The 16,511-nt window shown below is 45.1% G+C and overlaps 1 long non-coding RNA gene across 1 annotated transcript; it reads right to left on the bottom strand.

The window, feature by feature from the left end:
* LOC139238511 (uncharacterized) lies at positions 1-8,770 on the bottom strand. Its single transcript, XR_011588592.1, has 3 exons — positions 8,535-8,770; positions 7,248-7,345; positions 1-120 (listed from the first exon to the last, which is right to left on the bottom strand). It is a non-coding gene; the product is annotated as an uncharacterized lncRNA (long non-coding RNA).
* Between the last annotated feature and the right edge of the window lie 7,741 nt (positions 8,771-16,511).

A 16,511-nucleotide genomic window follows, 5' to 3' on the forward strand; every position in this document is an offset into this window, starting at 1 on the left:
AACCAGCAGCCTCCGAGAATCCAACATGCCCACTCACTAGTTGCTGCACCCTCTCCTCCAGATCAGTCAGCTCCACATTTTCCAACTCGCTCCCACCAGTGGCTTGTTGCTGGGCTTGACCTGCAAAGCAAAGAAGGGTTGGTAAGTCGAAGTTTCCTGAGGCCACGGCAATTAGTGCAAGTGTGGGTCCATTACATGCAGCCGTGAATCTCGTGCAAGGGAGCCTTCATTGTGAGTGTGCGCACATACAGGCCTCAGCAATCAAATGCTACTTCACTTACTATGTAGTGTTGGTGAGAAAGAAGTTAAAGTGAAGGAGAGTCTGGCAGATGTAAGGAGAGGCATTGGGGAATATGTCCTCGCTTTCATCAGTTGGTGAGCCTTTTCCTGCATTGGGTGGTGGTGTGCTGGTGAATGGAGGTCCCCCAAACCTCTGCCGCAGTTTAGGAAGGCGCTTCTAATTAGTTGCCCACCAGTATCAGGGTTAGCCTCCGCCTCCTTCCCTCCACAGCTTGCATCAGCTTTGCAGCTCAGAGCGTCGCTGAGGCGGCTGGCCCTCCTCAAAGGTCCCCCTGCAGCCATCCCCTCTGAAGCAACTCAGACTGAAGTCAGGGCACAGCTGCAAAACCTGCCCTTTAAGGCCAGGCACCAGTTGCATCGTTGGGATCAATTGGCTAGACGTGGGATTTCGCGGTCCAAATACCGCTCCGCTGCCACACCGCTGAAACCAGCCCATTACCCCAGTCATTACCACTCCGCTCCGTTTAAGGACACCCTCAAAGCCTCCCTAATAAAGTGCAACATCCCCACTGACACCTGGGAGTCCCTAGCCAGAGACCGCCCTAAGTGGAGGAAGAGCATCTGGGAGGGCGCTGAGCACCTCGAGTCTTATCACCGAGAGCATGCAGAAATCAAGCGCAGGCAGCGGAAGGAGCGTGCGGCAAACCAGACTCCCCACCCACCCCTTCCCTCAATGACTATCTGTCCCACCTGTGACAGGGACTGTGGTTCTCGTATTGGACTGTTCAGTCACCTAAGGACTCATTTTTAGGTGGAAGCAAGTCTTCCTCGATTCCAAGGGACTGCCTATGATGATGGTGATGACCCATTTAAATGCTGAAAACGTGGAATTTCACTCTTTACTGCCGAAATGGATGCTGTTAAGTATGCTAAAATGCGGTAGGTGCGTCCTGTTTCCAGGGGATGCCAATTTCGGCCCCTGTGTGTATTTTCTCTGAAGATGTATTAGAAGAGCCCAATATAGGGAGCCAGGGAAACCCTGTTACAAATGGACTAGATAGCTCCAATTTGTTACTTTTTCATCTAAAGCAGCCCTTTTAAAGTATATGACAAACCGCTTCCTCTTTATATTTAATAAGTAAATTAATTGGTGACCTATTTAAATGCCCTAGCATTGCTGTGGTACATTGCAAAATTATGGCATTGCAATGGAGAGACGCAGGATGGATCCAGAATTGTAATTTGAATGTTAATACAAGAATGCAAATGTAATGTGGCACTGATCCACAGAGACCAGGAAGGTCCCAGATCAACCTCTGGGCTGTGCTGAGTTAGCTTATCTCGGGTGGGGGGCCCTACAATTAGCCTCAATATTTGTAAGATTGAGAGGGAACAAAATCAGCCACTGTCTCGCTACCTTCCTGTGCTAGAATGTGTGGATGTCTGGTGAGGATATGATCGAGCTCGGCCGTGGTTGACATTCAGGGCTGGAGTTTCATGGAGAAGACAGATTGGTTGCAGAATGGGGGCTCCAATGTGGTTGGGAAACCCAGAAGAACAGGTTTCCCGCAGGCCCTGTTTCCCACCCGCAGCCAGCCAGTTGGAGGGGCTGGCTGGCTCCGAGGGGTGGGGGGGGTGGGTAGGCCTGTGACACTAGGCCACACAAAGGGGGGAGGGGGTGGATTGGGTGGGGGCCGGTGCTAGCCTCCATGTGGGTCCGGGAAGGTGATAGGAGGCATGGGTGGGGGGAGAGGGGTCTCCGATCGCAGGGGTGGGTTAGGCACGGACCCGGGATCCAGGAATACAGCAGTCCTCACCTTGCTGTAACGAAGTGTGTCAAACCCCATCTTTTGTTCAAGATGAACACAAAATGTAGGTTAAAGAAGAGGCTTCCAGTCTCATTAAAATATGTAAATTGATGTCCCACCTCGTGGCAGTGAGTTAGCTGCCTGTCCCGTGCCTCCTCGCGTCCTGCCTCCGTTAAAACCAGAAGTGGGCGGGTTGGAGGCGGGTACAGATCGGGATTCCGATTTTTAACAATTTAACTACCCCTACGATCCAAACCCACCTGTTTTTTCAGGTTAAAATTCCCCCATCAGTGTCTAGGCTCACACATGAAGCATAGGCAGGTAGGTGAGGCACTAGCGGGCAGTTGCCACCTATGGACCTGTGCCACAGTTAGTGCCTTCAAGGGAAGAGGGGTGAAAAATTAGTGGATAAAGGAGAGTAAATCCTGAAAACCACAAGAAATGATGGAGGTACCATGGCCCGCTCGGGCTCATTGGTGAACGAATTCACTCTGTTGTCGTGTGCATATTTACCACTTGGCTGTACAAACACTTAGTGAGTTCCTTATCTTGGCCAGGGTCTCTTAAATACTCCTATCCAACATGGACACCAACAAAGTAATTTTCAAGTTCAAAAAAAACTTTTTCTAGGAGATGGAGTTTTTTCAGTTATCATTTCAAATCTGCTAATGGTTTTGTGTATGTGTGTCTGTTGTAAAATGAAGATACTTCAAGATTTCATGCTCAGCAAATTATCTCTGTCCATTATCTCCGTCCTGTTTTCATGTTTTTTCCTAATGGAATATAATATCAAATGAAAGCATAAAAGCCTAATAAGCTAGGCAGTGTTTTGCATTTTAATTTATGTATACAAATATATATACACTGGGGAGAGCTCCATTAATAATTAGCTATATGCAAGTTTAATATTTTTAGTGTTTATCCTGCTTAATCCAACATGTAGGAGATTTCACTTTGCTACATCAGTGTTTTATGTAGCTAGCTAGCTATATTTGAAAGATTTATTTTATTTTACTGTATTTTTATTTTTTTATAGTGAATCCGAACATTTTATAATTCCTTTCTAACTCTTGGTTTCCTCCTCTTCCCCCCCCCCCCCCAACCCAACCCAACCCATGCACGTTAATCGATGCACAGCAATTTTACCCAGGATTCCTTAGGAGAGGTGCCTTGTTTAAACATCTCCCGGTTTGATCACCACAGTGTCGTTTTCCTTTTGATATAGAGATGTTTGTTTCCTCTGCGTTGACAAAACTTGTTTTAATGTAGCATCTGCGCCTTGATGCAAAAGGACATTCTGAATTGGGGTTATATTGGGTTGTGCCACTTCTGTCCTGTGCATGAATGTGAAAATGTAGCAGAGGAGCATTAAGCAAGTGGTCAGTACACTTCGGGGGGGGGGGGCGGGGGTCAGTTGAACATATGCTTGTTCAGCAGTGAACTATCTCTCTATTCTATATATGGCATGAATACGAGCAAGTATTGGCAATTGTGACCTTTTTGTCTTTTTTCACAAATATTCCTCGTCTGCAGATGCAGAGTGCTTTGCGATATATTTGGAGTAGGGCTATTTGTTTTGAGTGACAAAGATGGGAAAGCATTGTCTTCAACAAGGTCCCTACCGCTTCCAGTTTATAGAATGACACATGATTGCATTTACATGCATGATATGTATTTATCCATTGAAAACAAAATTTGGGGTTGTATTTTTGTCATCTTGTCTTGTCCAAGTCAGTTCTATAATTGATGGAGTTGAATGGATTAGAATGGGGCCGTTAAGGCAGAGTCAATCCTTACTTCTGAAGAGTTGTACAGATGGGCCAAGAATTACTGAAAAACAGATTTTAAAATATTAGAGGTGCTCAAAAAGTCTATCTATGTCTCATTGATTTTGTCCCCCCCCCCCCCCCAATTGGTTAATGCACAAGTTTCAATCATGTGACAACAAATTAAATCAGCTCATTTACACAACTTCATAGTCTTGACACACTGACATTTGTCAGTGTTACTTGGCATTGACTTGTATCCAGTCTTTCTAAGCAAAGGGGGATATCTTGGTGACTACGGCTGCTTTTATACTAACACTTTTTTCAGTAGGTCCCTAGAAGACCCACAAAAAACTGGATCTACAGTTCTGCTGCCAGGAAAAAGGAACCAGATTTAGTCATGTGAAGGCTGGGTGCCAGCACACAAACACTGGCCTCCTCGAATTCAACCCAAAATGGTGCTCGTCTAAAAGCAGCTTTAGTGGAATCTGGGGGAATGGGACTCGTTGCAGCATGTTTGCTACTTAACCAATTTAATAGCCTCCATTTTCTGACTGCTGACTCTGCTTTAGGATGCATGTGCATCTTTTAAAAAATATTGTTGTAAATTTCAAAACTGAGATTGGTGGATTTTTGTTGGGGAAGGTATTGAGGGTTACAGAAACAAGGTGAGTAAATGGAGTTAAGGTACAGATTAGCCATGATCTGATTGAATGGTGCAACGGGCTTGAGGGGCTGAATGGCCGAATCCTGCTCCTGTGTCCCCTCTTATGTTGACGATGGTATAAAATTATTCTTTTATAAATGGTCCGCAGAGATGTGCAGATGATTTAAAGAGGGACTCGGACTTGAAATTTGGCTCCGTTGGTTTCTGTTTCGTTGAGGTAGAAATTGGGATTTGATATAATTTCAAGACAAAGGTTTTTTTTATATATAGCATAGAAAAAAATTGAGTTGATCTTATCTGGTTGCAGTCATGTCCTCAAACATTACACCTGGTGCTCTTGAAACAGGTAAGGCTTCGTTTGCCACAGTACCTTCCTGTTTAAAATGCTGGGGGACCTTTTTAAATTCTGCAGGTGTGTTCACTCTAGCAACATTTCTCCAAGGAGACGAGCTCTGAGTGCAGTGTGACCAGAGATAACCTCCCACCCAAGTTTGTGTGTGTGTGTTTTTTTTTAAACTGTTGGGGAATAGATTCAGGAGAAGTCTTTCAGGCAAGCAATTAGACATCTCAGCTGACCTATTCTGGTGGACAAGTGTAGATCAGTAATGGTACCTTACCTACAGGAACAATAATGAGAGGTTGTGATGAAAGTAGGGTGGCCACTTGTCTTGGGTTTTTGTTGGGTGGGTTGTCTAGACATGCTTCAAATATAAACCAGGCATCAAATGTCTCCCTTTTTTTCCTCCATACAAGCTGTTTTTTTTCACTTGCTTGTATGTGTGGAGGGATTAGCTATTAAGATTTTTACTGATATTTTAATAGCAACAGAAAATCAAGCATCAGAATTCATGCCATGATCAGACCTTCTGTCCGGCTCCAGTCTTGGTTTTGGACTTGGCAAAAGAGAGCAATCCTAGGCCAAGACTGTCTAGGTTACTGGATAATCGTGGATATTTTTATCTGAATTATAATGGGTGAGTAAAATGGGATGGCATTGGAAGTGGGCACAGAGACTGTCGTGTCTCATAAACGGTAAAAAGAGCCACCTATGCACGTTACAGCTGATTGGATAGGGATCCTTCACTCCAGTTGAGCTTTCTGCTGCGTGCAACACTTTTACCCAGTCCATTAATTCTGGATCTCGCATGCAAATCTGCTACAACAGCATCTGCCAACCTGAAATGTTCATGTTAATACTATTGTGACCACTAGTGTGTGGAAAAAGACAAAATGATTAAAAAAATGTTTGTTTTTGGCTGTGTTCCCTTTTAAACAGAGTAATTGTATCAAATTCCAGGTTTAATTTTGCTTTTCCAATGTTAAACTACATAGCATGAATTAATACCTCAGTATACAAATATGTATTGTTTTGCTCTTTTTTTAAGAAAATTTGGGTTTTGCACTATTTTTAGTTTTGTTAATTTTATGTTTTTAAATGTATGTTTTTTAATGTATGTCCAAAAAAATTACATGTTCGAAGTTACCATCTTGTCTTTTTATTTTTTTATTTGAAGGTTGTCTGAAAAAACACAAACCAAGCCATTGGTACTAAACTGTTACAATCGTGGAAAAACAGCGCACTCCCATTTGTATAATGAAACTATGACTCTCAGTCAGTTAAACAACAGTTCTTTAAATATGGCATCATCCTTTTCTCCTCTCCCCACCCTCTGTCTGCGACTCGCGGTGTTGTAAGTTCAGTGGGCACCGATCGCCCTCTGGTATCTCACCGAAATGGCCATTGGAGGGCAGCTGAGCCTGATCTGTCTGCACCTAATGTCCATGAGCCTCATTGAAATGCCACTGGTCAGCAGCAGGCACATTTTGGAGAGAAGCAGCAGCGTGCCAGCAGTGAGGAGAAGGGAGGTGGGGGGAATGAACATGAGGCACTAAGAAGCCTTTGAGGGGATAAGAAATAGGAGCAGAAGTAGGCCATTCGACCACTTGAGCCTGCTCCGCCATTCAATACGATCATGGCTGATCATCGACTTCAACTCCACTTTCCTGCCTGATCTCCATATCCCTTGATTCCCCCTAGACTCTCCAAAATCTATCTCTCTCAACCTTGAATATATTCAGAGGCTCAGCATCCACAGCCCTCTAGGGCAGAGAATTCTAAAGATTCACAACCCTCTGAGTGAAGAAATTCCTCCTCATCTCTGTCTTAAATGGCTTTTCCCTTACCCTGAGTCGGTGACCCCTAGTTCTAGACACTCCAGCCGGGGGAAACAACCTCTCAGCATCTACCCTGTCAATCCCCTTCAGAATCTTGTATGTTTTGATGAGATCACCTCTCAGTCTTCTAAACTCCAGAGAGTATAGGCCCATTATACACAATCTCTCATCATAAGACAGCCCTCTCATTTTAGGAATCAATCAAGTGAATCTATGGGGATGGGGGTGTTGTGAGGGTCTCGTGGTTGCGGGTGGTGGGGGGAGCGCCTGGGGCAGCAGAGGCCCAGACGTTCCTTGTTCGGCCACCTAGCCCCACTAAGGAAAGTTTTCTAATTTACCTCAAAGGCCTTTCTGACAGCTTTACCAAGCGGGTAGCAAAGGTGGGCACCAAGCTCAAATGCCAGCGGGGTCCCATGTATGTGATGGGACCTATGTTTGTATTTTATTATCAAGGCTCCCACTGGATTCCAGCGGAAACTTCATCTGGCGCCAAAACCACTGGCATTAAAATGCCGAATTGTTGGGAACAGAGGGGGAAATAGAAACGCAACCTTGCTCCTTGCCCATGAATCGGGAAGCGTTAACCTTTACCTCATGGAGTCACAACAAACCAGGGATGTCTCGGGTCACTGCTGGCTTCGCTGATCACAGCCAGCAGCTATAGTTGGCCTCCGTGCCCCGGATGATGGCTATTGTTGGGAAAATGGACAGAATTAGAGAATGCAATCCACAAAACACCAGTAAGAATTCCATGCAATAAAAATAGAACGCAATGTATTTGATCACTGTAAACCTGTAGCTCTGCTCATAACTCAGTACTTTGCTTTGGAATCATTCTTATGGCTTTTCTCTCTATCATCTTCAGCATTTGAATGTCTCCTTTATGTCTCAGGACATAACATTCAAGCTGCAATCTGACCAAAGTATTGTGGTTTTAGCAAGACATTCTCAAGTTTTTTGTTGACTGCTCCTGCAAAGTTAAGCACCAAGGGCCCAAAATTGCCCACCGTCCGAAATGAGACGCACCTACTGTTTTCGATGTGTTCTGGCTGCCTAAATGCATGGAGCGGCTAAAACGTTGAAATTCAGCAGTTCAGGGGCGGGTTTTGAGCGAGAGGGGGTGCCAGGCTGCCTGTTATCGGCCCGACTTGGCAGTCAGCTGCCAAAAAAAACATGGTGCCGCCATGCTACAAAGAGTGTACCAACAGCAAAAGCTGCCAGTGGCACCAACCGGCGGCAGGGCCACTCCCACGGGGCAATTCCGGGTAAGGGGCAATTTCCCGAGGGGCAATTTTGAGAAGGGGTCCCCGCCAGTCGGTAAGGGGTCGGCGAGTGCACATCGTGGCGGGAAAACTGGCGGAGCAGTCCCGGACACCGCCCCAAAACTGAGGAAGGGCAATTTTCAAAATAGCGGCCGCTCCACGGAGACTCACCAGCCATTCCAAACTGACCCGTGGCCGTGGCTTTCAGGCGGCCAGAGGCCTTATAGAAAGGGGCAATTTGGGCCCCAAGTCTACTGATACCTCTAGATTTCTTTGAATTTTAGCCTTAGCAATTTACGAAGTATGAATAGCATCTGTTTTTTATTTTGATCAATACTGTACACTTACATCTGCCACTGGTCTACTTGCATGCATGTTTCAATTGCTCCATTTTATAGATTGTGGCCTGTCTCATCAGATTTGACTTTTCTCCTCACTTTCCCCCAAAAAATTAGCATATCTGGGAATTTGACCAGTTTGCAATAAGCAAATGATTGCAAGTCATTACTATAAATTAGGAACAGTAGGGGTGCCGATACTGACATTCTCTTCTTTCCTTTCCCACCCACCCTCCATCACAGCATCATTCCTACAACACCGACTTACTGCTTCTTACCCTATAGCCAATTTCTTATCGATTTCCAGGTTTTGCCATGAATTCCCATTGCATTCAGATTAAGTCGTGGCCTTTCGTCTGGAACATCTGCCAAAGGCTTGTTGATGTCTCGGTAGAGAACGTCACAAAGTTCACCACATTCTAGCCTCTGAACCAATCACACAGCAATCGCTTCGCGGAATGGGGAGAGCAAGCAAGATGCTGAAGTATTGTTATCCTGCATCCGCTGCATTCTCAGCAGTGGCTGGTGACCTTTTGACAGGTGAGGCACAGCTCAACATGCCTAACCAAGCCGCTGTGTTACCCTGGCAACGGGCCCTTCCTGTGGCATCTCACCAACCTTATAAAGCTGCATGAGACTCGGGGATTGTCTAAAGTAGTGACCGAGAGTTAAATCCAACCTGGGAACTTTCCCACGGGAAGTTCTCCCCCCCCCACACACACTGCATTTTAGTCAGGAAGGGGAAATCGGGTGGGTCAGCAGGGTTTTAAAAACGGGCAGTCGATATCCACTAATGCCCGGCGATTAAAAGTGAATTTAATCTTTGAATTGAATTGGAGGGGGCCTGGAACTTTTCCAGCACGGCGTCCTGCCTCACACTGTGGCAGTAAGTCGGAAAAAGAAAATCGGGAAGCTTAAAAAAAATGTAAATACAAATGTTTAAATACTTTCCGGCGGTAGTCTGTGCAGGTGAAGCAGTGTCACATCTGATGGGTCGCCTCTGCATCAGGTGAGAGACACTGCTTCACCTGCAATCCTGTATAAATGGCCTGTACTCGGGTAAGCAACAGAATCATTGGCCGGGGATTGTGATGTGTGGAGCCGCCGGGAGCTGGGCGGCCTGGCAGAGAGCGGGAAGGCCGGCTGTGAAGTAACTCCACGCTGTGAGTGTGAGTGAGGTGGGTGGGCAGGTCCCCTGATTGACGACAAGAGTCAGGGGAGGGGCTCTGATTACCGGGACACCCGGGGAGTACTCCTGCTCCTCCCGGCCCACAAGGAGTGCCGCCCCGAGGCTGGCCTTGCCTCGCTGCAACCTCATCATAATGCCCACCGCCCCACCCACCTCCGCTGAAACCAGAAGTGGGTGGTGTTACATAAGAAATAGGAGTAGGACATTCGGCCCCTCAAGCCTGCTCCGCCATTCAATAAGGTCCTGGCTGATCTTCTACCTCAACTTCACTTTCCTGCACGATCCCCATATCCCTTGATTCCCTTAATTTCCAAAAATCTATCTATCTCTGTTTTGAATATACTCAAAGACTGAGCCTCCACAGCCCTCTGGGGTAGAGAATTGCAAAGATTCAACACCCTGTGTGAAGAGATTTCTCTTCATTGTCCTAAATACCCGACCACTTATCCTGAGACCATGACTCCTGGTTCTAGACTCCCCAGCCAGGGGAAACATCCTCCCTGTGTCTACCCTGTCAAACCCTGTAAGAATTTTGTTTGTCTCGATGAAATCATCTATATTCTAGATAACATAGGCCTAGTCTACTCAATCTCTCCTCATAGTACAATCCCCCCACCCCAGGAATCATTCTGGTGAACCCTTGTTGCAAGCTTGGGGTTGGGATTCACATTTTTAAGATTTAAATCTCCCACCTGACCCCAACCCACCCATTTTATGGAGTTAAAACTCTCCCAGAAACACAGGTCTACAAATGTGTTATTAGATTAATGGAGCTGGTTTCAGGAAAGTAAATGTGCCAAGCCACCTCCTCTCATGTTTCCACAGGTACGGCAGTTTGGTCTTTGCATTGTGTGGCAGAACCCAACGTGGCCGTTGCCCAACTGCATAACGTAATGGGGGTGAGTGACACCTCCCCGATTTTAACCCTGCCCACCCACTGGGTCCAGGCAGGAGACTCACTGGGCCCATGCAGATCAGGCTGGGGATTTAAAATCTCCCAGGCCTCGCGCTGTGTGCGGTTTCATGTGCACTTTGACCCCGCAGGCACGATTGTCACCGGGAGTTAGACTTTGGCTATAGATTGGTGTCTTGCTGAAGAAAACAGTAAAAAATAGACAATGTAAAAGCATCTTGATGGTTCCATATAGTTTCTAAACATGTCAATTATGTGAATTTTTTTCTCAATTCAGAGATAAATAAGTACTTCAAGATAACAAATATTTAATGACAACAGAGGCAGTGGAGAAACTGTTTCCTTGCTACCTTATATGACTCTGAACACTGATGGATTTTTCTCACTCATTAAACTGCATACCCTCTGCAGCAGGCAGTTACCCTTGCTTTATAATGTGATAATCTCATTGGAGGCCGATAAACCAAGTGCCATGATGTTGGTCAAATGCCAGTAACCTCGGCTTTAACCTGCTATAGAGGATCAACCATGATCATATTGAATGGTGGAGCAGGATCGAAGGGCCGAATGACCTATTCCTGCGCCTATGTCTATGTTTCTATGTAACCTTGATGGAGTGGCATTGTTTCCCAGGCAGTAGTCTTCGTGCAGCAAAAGCACTCGTGGGACGGTAAGCAAAGCATTGAGGCACAGCTCGGAGGATCATAGATTCTGCTCTGTGACGTCACTCCCACATTATTCCACTAGTTCTACGCTAAATATTGTATCCAGCAGGTTCCTGACTTAACACTGGTGTGGAAAGATAAGCTTCAGGCATCCATTGAAATAATTTCACAATGGAAAAGTACCAACACAAAGCTATTTTGAAATGATTTCCCAACTCTTTATCATGAAGAGAGAGCCTGTTTAGTATTCATCACCCACATTCATCATCCAAATCTGAAATAAATATGGATTATAATTTGGGGAAATCCATAGACCGTTCCAATGAAGGGTCTGTGCTAAAACCATTAACCTGTCTTTTCTTGTTGGATGCTGATGAACCTGCAGTGAATTTACAGCATTTAAAATAAATGACTTCATGTTGGACGATTGCTGTCCTGTTCACGGGGCTGGTATCCATTTTCATCATCATGTTGTATGCCAATGACGCAATAGAGTTTCAGCGAAAGACAAATTACACCTGTGAGACTGACACTGCCATTAGTTTGCATGTCTGTAAATGGACCAGCAAATGTTTTTATCAACAATTTCAGGGGGAGGGGGGGTGACGTCCATTTAAACCAATGTTATTCGCTAACGTTTTGTCTTGAGCCACAATCTCAAGTGATGCCTTGCTCAAGGCCAGTCTCGGAAATGTGGTAACATTCTGTATTATAGAACAATGGGACATGGCCCCCGCCCACACACACACACACACACACCTGTTGATTTCAATCGTGCAGTTCCGGAGTACAACCTGAGCTCTTCTCCGCAATCTTACTGAGAAATTCAGTGCAAGTGCAAAGCAGGAACAGTAGTAATGCCGACACTTGCTACACTTGCTCCCACACAAGAGATTAATGTGCAAAGTTAGAGCACATGGGATTGGGGGTAGTGTGCTGACATGGATTGAGAACTGGTTGTCAGACAGGAAGCAAAGAGTAGGAGTAAATGGGTACTTTTCAGAATGGCAGGCAGTGACTAGTGGGGTACCGCAAGGTTCTGTGCTGGGGCCCCAGCTGTTTACATTGTACATTAATGATTTAGATGAGGGGATTAAATGTAGTATCTCCAAATTTGCGGATGACACTAAGTTGGGTGGCAGTGTGAGCTGCGAGGAGGATGCTATGAGGTTGCAGAGCGACTTGGATAGGTTAGGTGAGTGGGCAAATGCATGGCAGATGAAGTATAATGTGGATAAATGTGATGTTATCCACTTTGGTGGTAAAAAGAGAGAGACAGACTATTATCTGAATGATGACAGATTAGGAAAAGGGGAGGTGTAAAGAGACCTGGGTGTCATGGTACATCAGTCATTGAAGGTTGGCATGCAGGTACAGCAGGCGGTTAAGAAAGCAAATGGCATGTTGGCCTTCATAGCGAGGGGATTTGAGTACAGGGGCAGGGAAGTGTTGCTACAGTTGTACAGGGCCTTGGTGAGGCCACACCTGGAGTATTGTGTACAGTTTTGGTCTCCTAACCTGAGGAAGGACATTCTTGCTATTGAGGGAGTGCAGCGAACGTTCACCAGACTGATTCCCGGGATGGCGGGACTGACCTATCAAGAAAGACTGGATCAACTGGGCTTGTATTCACGAGTTCAGAAGAATGAGAGGGGATCTCATAGAAACGTTTAAAATTCTGACGGGGTTAGACAGGTTAGATGCAGGAAGAATGTTCCCAATGTTGGGGAAGTCCAGAACCAGGGGACACAGTCTAAGGATAAGGGGGAAGCCATTTAGGACCGAGAGAGGAGGAATTTCTTCACCGAGAGTGGTGAACCTGTGGAATTCTCTACCACAGAAAGTTGTTGAGGCCAATTCACTAAATTATATTCAAAAAGGAGTTAGATGAAGTCCTTACTACTCGGGGAATCAAGGGGTATGGTGAGAAAGCAGGAATGGGGTACTGAAGTTGCATGTTCAGCCATGAACTCATTGAATGGTGGTGCAGGCTGGAAGGGCCGAATGGCCTACTCCTGCACCTATTTTCTATGTTTCTATGTAATTATCAGTAGGAGAAATATTACCTCCCCTCAGTCCTGCAGTCTAATATGGCCCTTTCTCTTGCGGTGCTGGTGATTGGCTTGCCCCACCTCCTACTCGTATTACTTGTTACCATTTGCCAGAGATCAAGATAAGGTGATGGGGTGGCAGGCTGTACGTTGAACACCATTGCTTTAAATTTTCCAAAATATGTAACTGTTAGAAATGCAAGGCATTGGAAAGTAAAGATAAGTTAAAGTTTGAGGGTAAGCGTCCATCAGAACCCGTCTTTTTTCCGATTCTAATCGATGTGCTCTAAGTATCGAGCATTTTATATGTTTAATCTCAGAATTCCAGTATTCACAGTATATTGATGTATATTTAGTATTAAAGACGTTATTAAACTCCTAAAAAGCTACAGAAGATATTATTAATTGTTTTAAATAGGCAGAAGCGAGCTTCTGTCTTGTGAATGTGTGAGCCTGGGGCAGACCACACATTGGTCCTTGGTCCTGAAGCTGCACAACTGCTGTTTCATTTGAAACAAAAGCAGTAATCCAATATTCTTTCAATGTTTTGTGAACCTTCGGTGCCCCCCTTACTGAAACCTAGCTGAAAGTGTTTTTACATTAACGGCCAGATGGTCCATTATTTCTTCCGGCAGCTGAACGTCTGCAGTTCGGAGGCACTGAGCATTTCTGCTGCCCCCTTACAAAAGCAGTTCAGCACTCTGTGACCTTTTCACCCGAGACTTGTCGACTTCTGGCTGCCAACTGTCCTTATCAGACGAGACCATGGAAAAGCCAGAGACACTAGACGGCACAGTGGAGCCAGTGAGACTTGGATTAACAGATGGCAGTAAGTTCCCCCCCTCCCCACTCCCCACATTCTCTCCCATCCCCGACACCGTCACCCATTTTCTCAAAACAAGAATAACAGTCAAAAGTAACAAAATAGAATTTTTCAAATTGAACAGCTGAAAATGTGTTTACAAAAAATACATTCTACGCAATAACTAATATTAAGCGGCCTAGAAGGTCTAGAAATCTGGCTGCAGTTAATCAGCGGTGAATTAAGCCACAGAGAACTTCAGAATGTTGGCACCGAGCTGAATCTGTACAAAAAGCAGACAGGGTGTAGCCTATTCAGAGAATTCTAGGTGGACTGTTTGCTGCCATGCACTGCCCTCTATGATATGTGTTGAATTAGTGGATGTCACCTCAAGCAATCGAATAATCTCACAACACAGAAGGAAGCCATTCGGCCCATCATGCATGTGCCGGTTCCTTGAAAGAGCTATCCAATTAGTCCCACTCCCCTGCTTTTTCAAGCATTCAATTCCCTTTTGATAGTTACTATTGAATCTGCTTCCACCACCACGTCAGGCAGTGCATTTCAGATCATCATAACCTGCTGCGTTTAAAAAAAAAAAATCTTATCTCCCTCTGGTTCTTTTACCAAGTACCTTAAATCTGTGTCCTCTGATTACCGACTTTCCTGCCAGTGAACTGTTTCTCCTTATTTACACTATCAAAACCCTTCATAATTTTGAACACCTCTATTAAATCTCCCCTTAACCTTCTCTGCTCCAAGGAGAACAATCCCAGCTTCTCTAGTCAGTAATGAGGGGGAAGCAGAGGGGAGGGTGAGATCTGAGATCCTGGTTCTCTGTTCCTGACACTTCTGGGATAAGATAACATGGAAGACATGGATTTTCTAGCCTCGCCTAAATAGCAATGTGGGTATTTTTTTCTCCGTCTCTTATTGCTTCATTTTGCTGGAGGTCACCAGGATTGTAGCAGTGAAGAACGGGTTTTAAAATGTGGCGAATGAACCAGGGGTTGTTTTCTCGACCTGTTCTGATCACTATTTAGTGCTCCAGCTGAAAAGTGTCCATTTGTGGATGTTGGTTGAGAGCAAGATTGAGCTCAACTGTGATGGTCGACCATCCCTTCCCCCACCCTCTTCCATCAGTGGTCAGCTAATGGGATTGTAGGCCCATTAAAATGAGGGGTATCACTGCTGGGGAAAGGATCATTTTCCACCATTCATAAGCAGCGCCAGCAATAGGAACATAAGAAAGTAAGGGCCATGAACCTGCAGTTCATCTTGCCAGCCCCAAAAACAAATTAATCTCAATCATTGGCCTACTCAAATATCTATCCAATTCTCCCTTAAAGTTTTTCACACTAACAGCTTCCACTGTCTCCCTGGGCAGTCCATTCCACGATGCTCATCATAAAATAGGTCAATCCCAAGCTGGAATAAAAACACAAAATGTTGGAACTCTCAGCAGGTCAGGCAGCATCTGTGGAGAGAAACAGAGTTAATGTTGTGGGCCGATGACCCTTCGTCAGAACTGGAGAGTGTTCGAAAAGAACAGATTCTTAACAAGAATCCTGACCTGCTGAGATTTCCAGCATTTTCTGTTTTTATTCCAACTTGTTAGGAGTCTGTTCTTTTCGAACACTCCAGTTCTGAAGAAGGGTCAGTGACCCGAAACATTAACTCTGCTTCCTCTCCACAGATGCTGCCTAACCTGCTGAGATTTCCAGCATTTTCTGTTTTTATTCCAGATTCCAGCATCCACAGTATTTTGCTTTTGTAAATCCTAAGTTGTCTGTGCACCTTCTAAGCTTGAGCCTATGCCTCCTGGTTCCAAAGTTTGTGGCAATCTCGAACATATTATTGGGATTCAATATTTCTATTCCCTTAAGAATGTCTCCTGTTAGCCTTCTCTTCACCAGAGTAAACAAACCCAGGCTCCAACCACTCCTTACAGCTAGTTACCAAGGGTTCTGACGACAGATCATCGACCTGAAACATTGACTCTTTTTCTCTTTCCACAGATGCTGCCTGACCTGCTGAGTATTTTCCAGCATTTTCTGTTTTCATTTCAGATTTCTAGCATCCACAGTTTTTGCTAGTTTGTTTAAGCTAGTTATTAGTTTGATTGTCCTTTCCTGGACTCCTTTTGATGCTTAGTTATCATTATTGTAGTACAGTGACCAGAACTGTACACAGTACAAAAGGCATGACTGTACCGACGTCTTATACAGACTCATTGGCCCTGATATTTTACAAGGAGACAGGTAGGCCGAAATGGCTTAAGAACATAAGAAATAGGAGCAGGAGTAGGCCATACGGCTCCTCGAGCCTGCTCCGCCATTCAATAAGGTCATGGCTGATCTGATCATGGACTCATCTCCACTTCCCCGCCCATTCCCATAACCCCGTATCCCCTTATCACTCAAGAAATTGTTTATTTCTGTCTTAAATTTATTCAATGACCCAGCTTCCACAGCTCTCCGAGGCAGCGAATTCCACAGATTTACAACCCTCAGAGAAGAAATTCCTCCTCATCTCAGTTTTAAATGGGCGACCCCTTATTCTAAGATTATGCCCTCTAGTTCTAGTATTCCCTATCAGTAGAAACATCCTCTCTGCATCCACCTTGTCAATCCCC

Source organism: Pristiophorus japonicus, chromosome 2 (assembly GCF_044704955.1).
Source record: "Pristiophorus japonicus isolate sPriJap1 chromosome 2, sPriJap1.hap1, whole genome shotgun sequence".
NCBI classification, from domain to species: Eukaryota; Metazoa; Chordata; class Chondrichthyes; family Pristiophoridae; genus Pristiophorus; species Pristiophorus japonicus.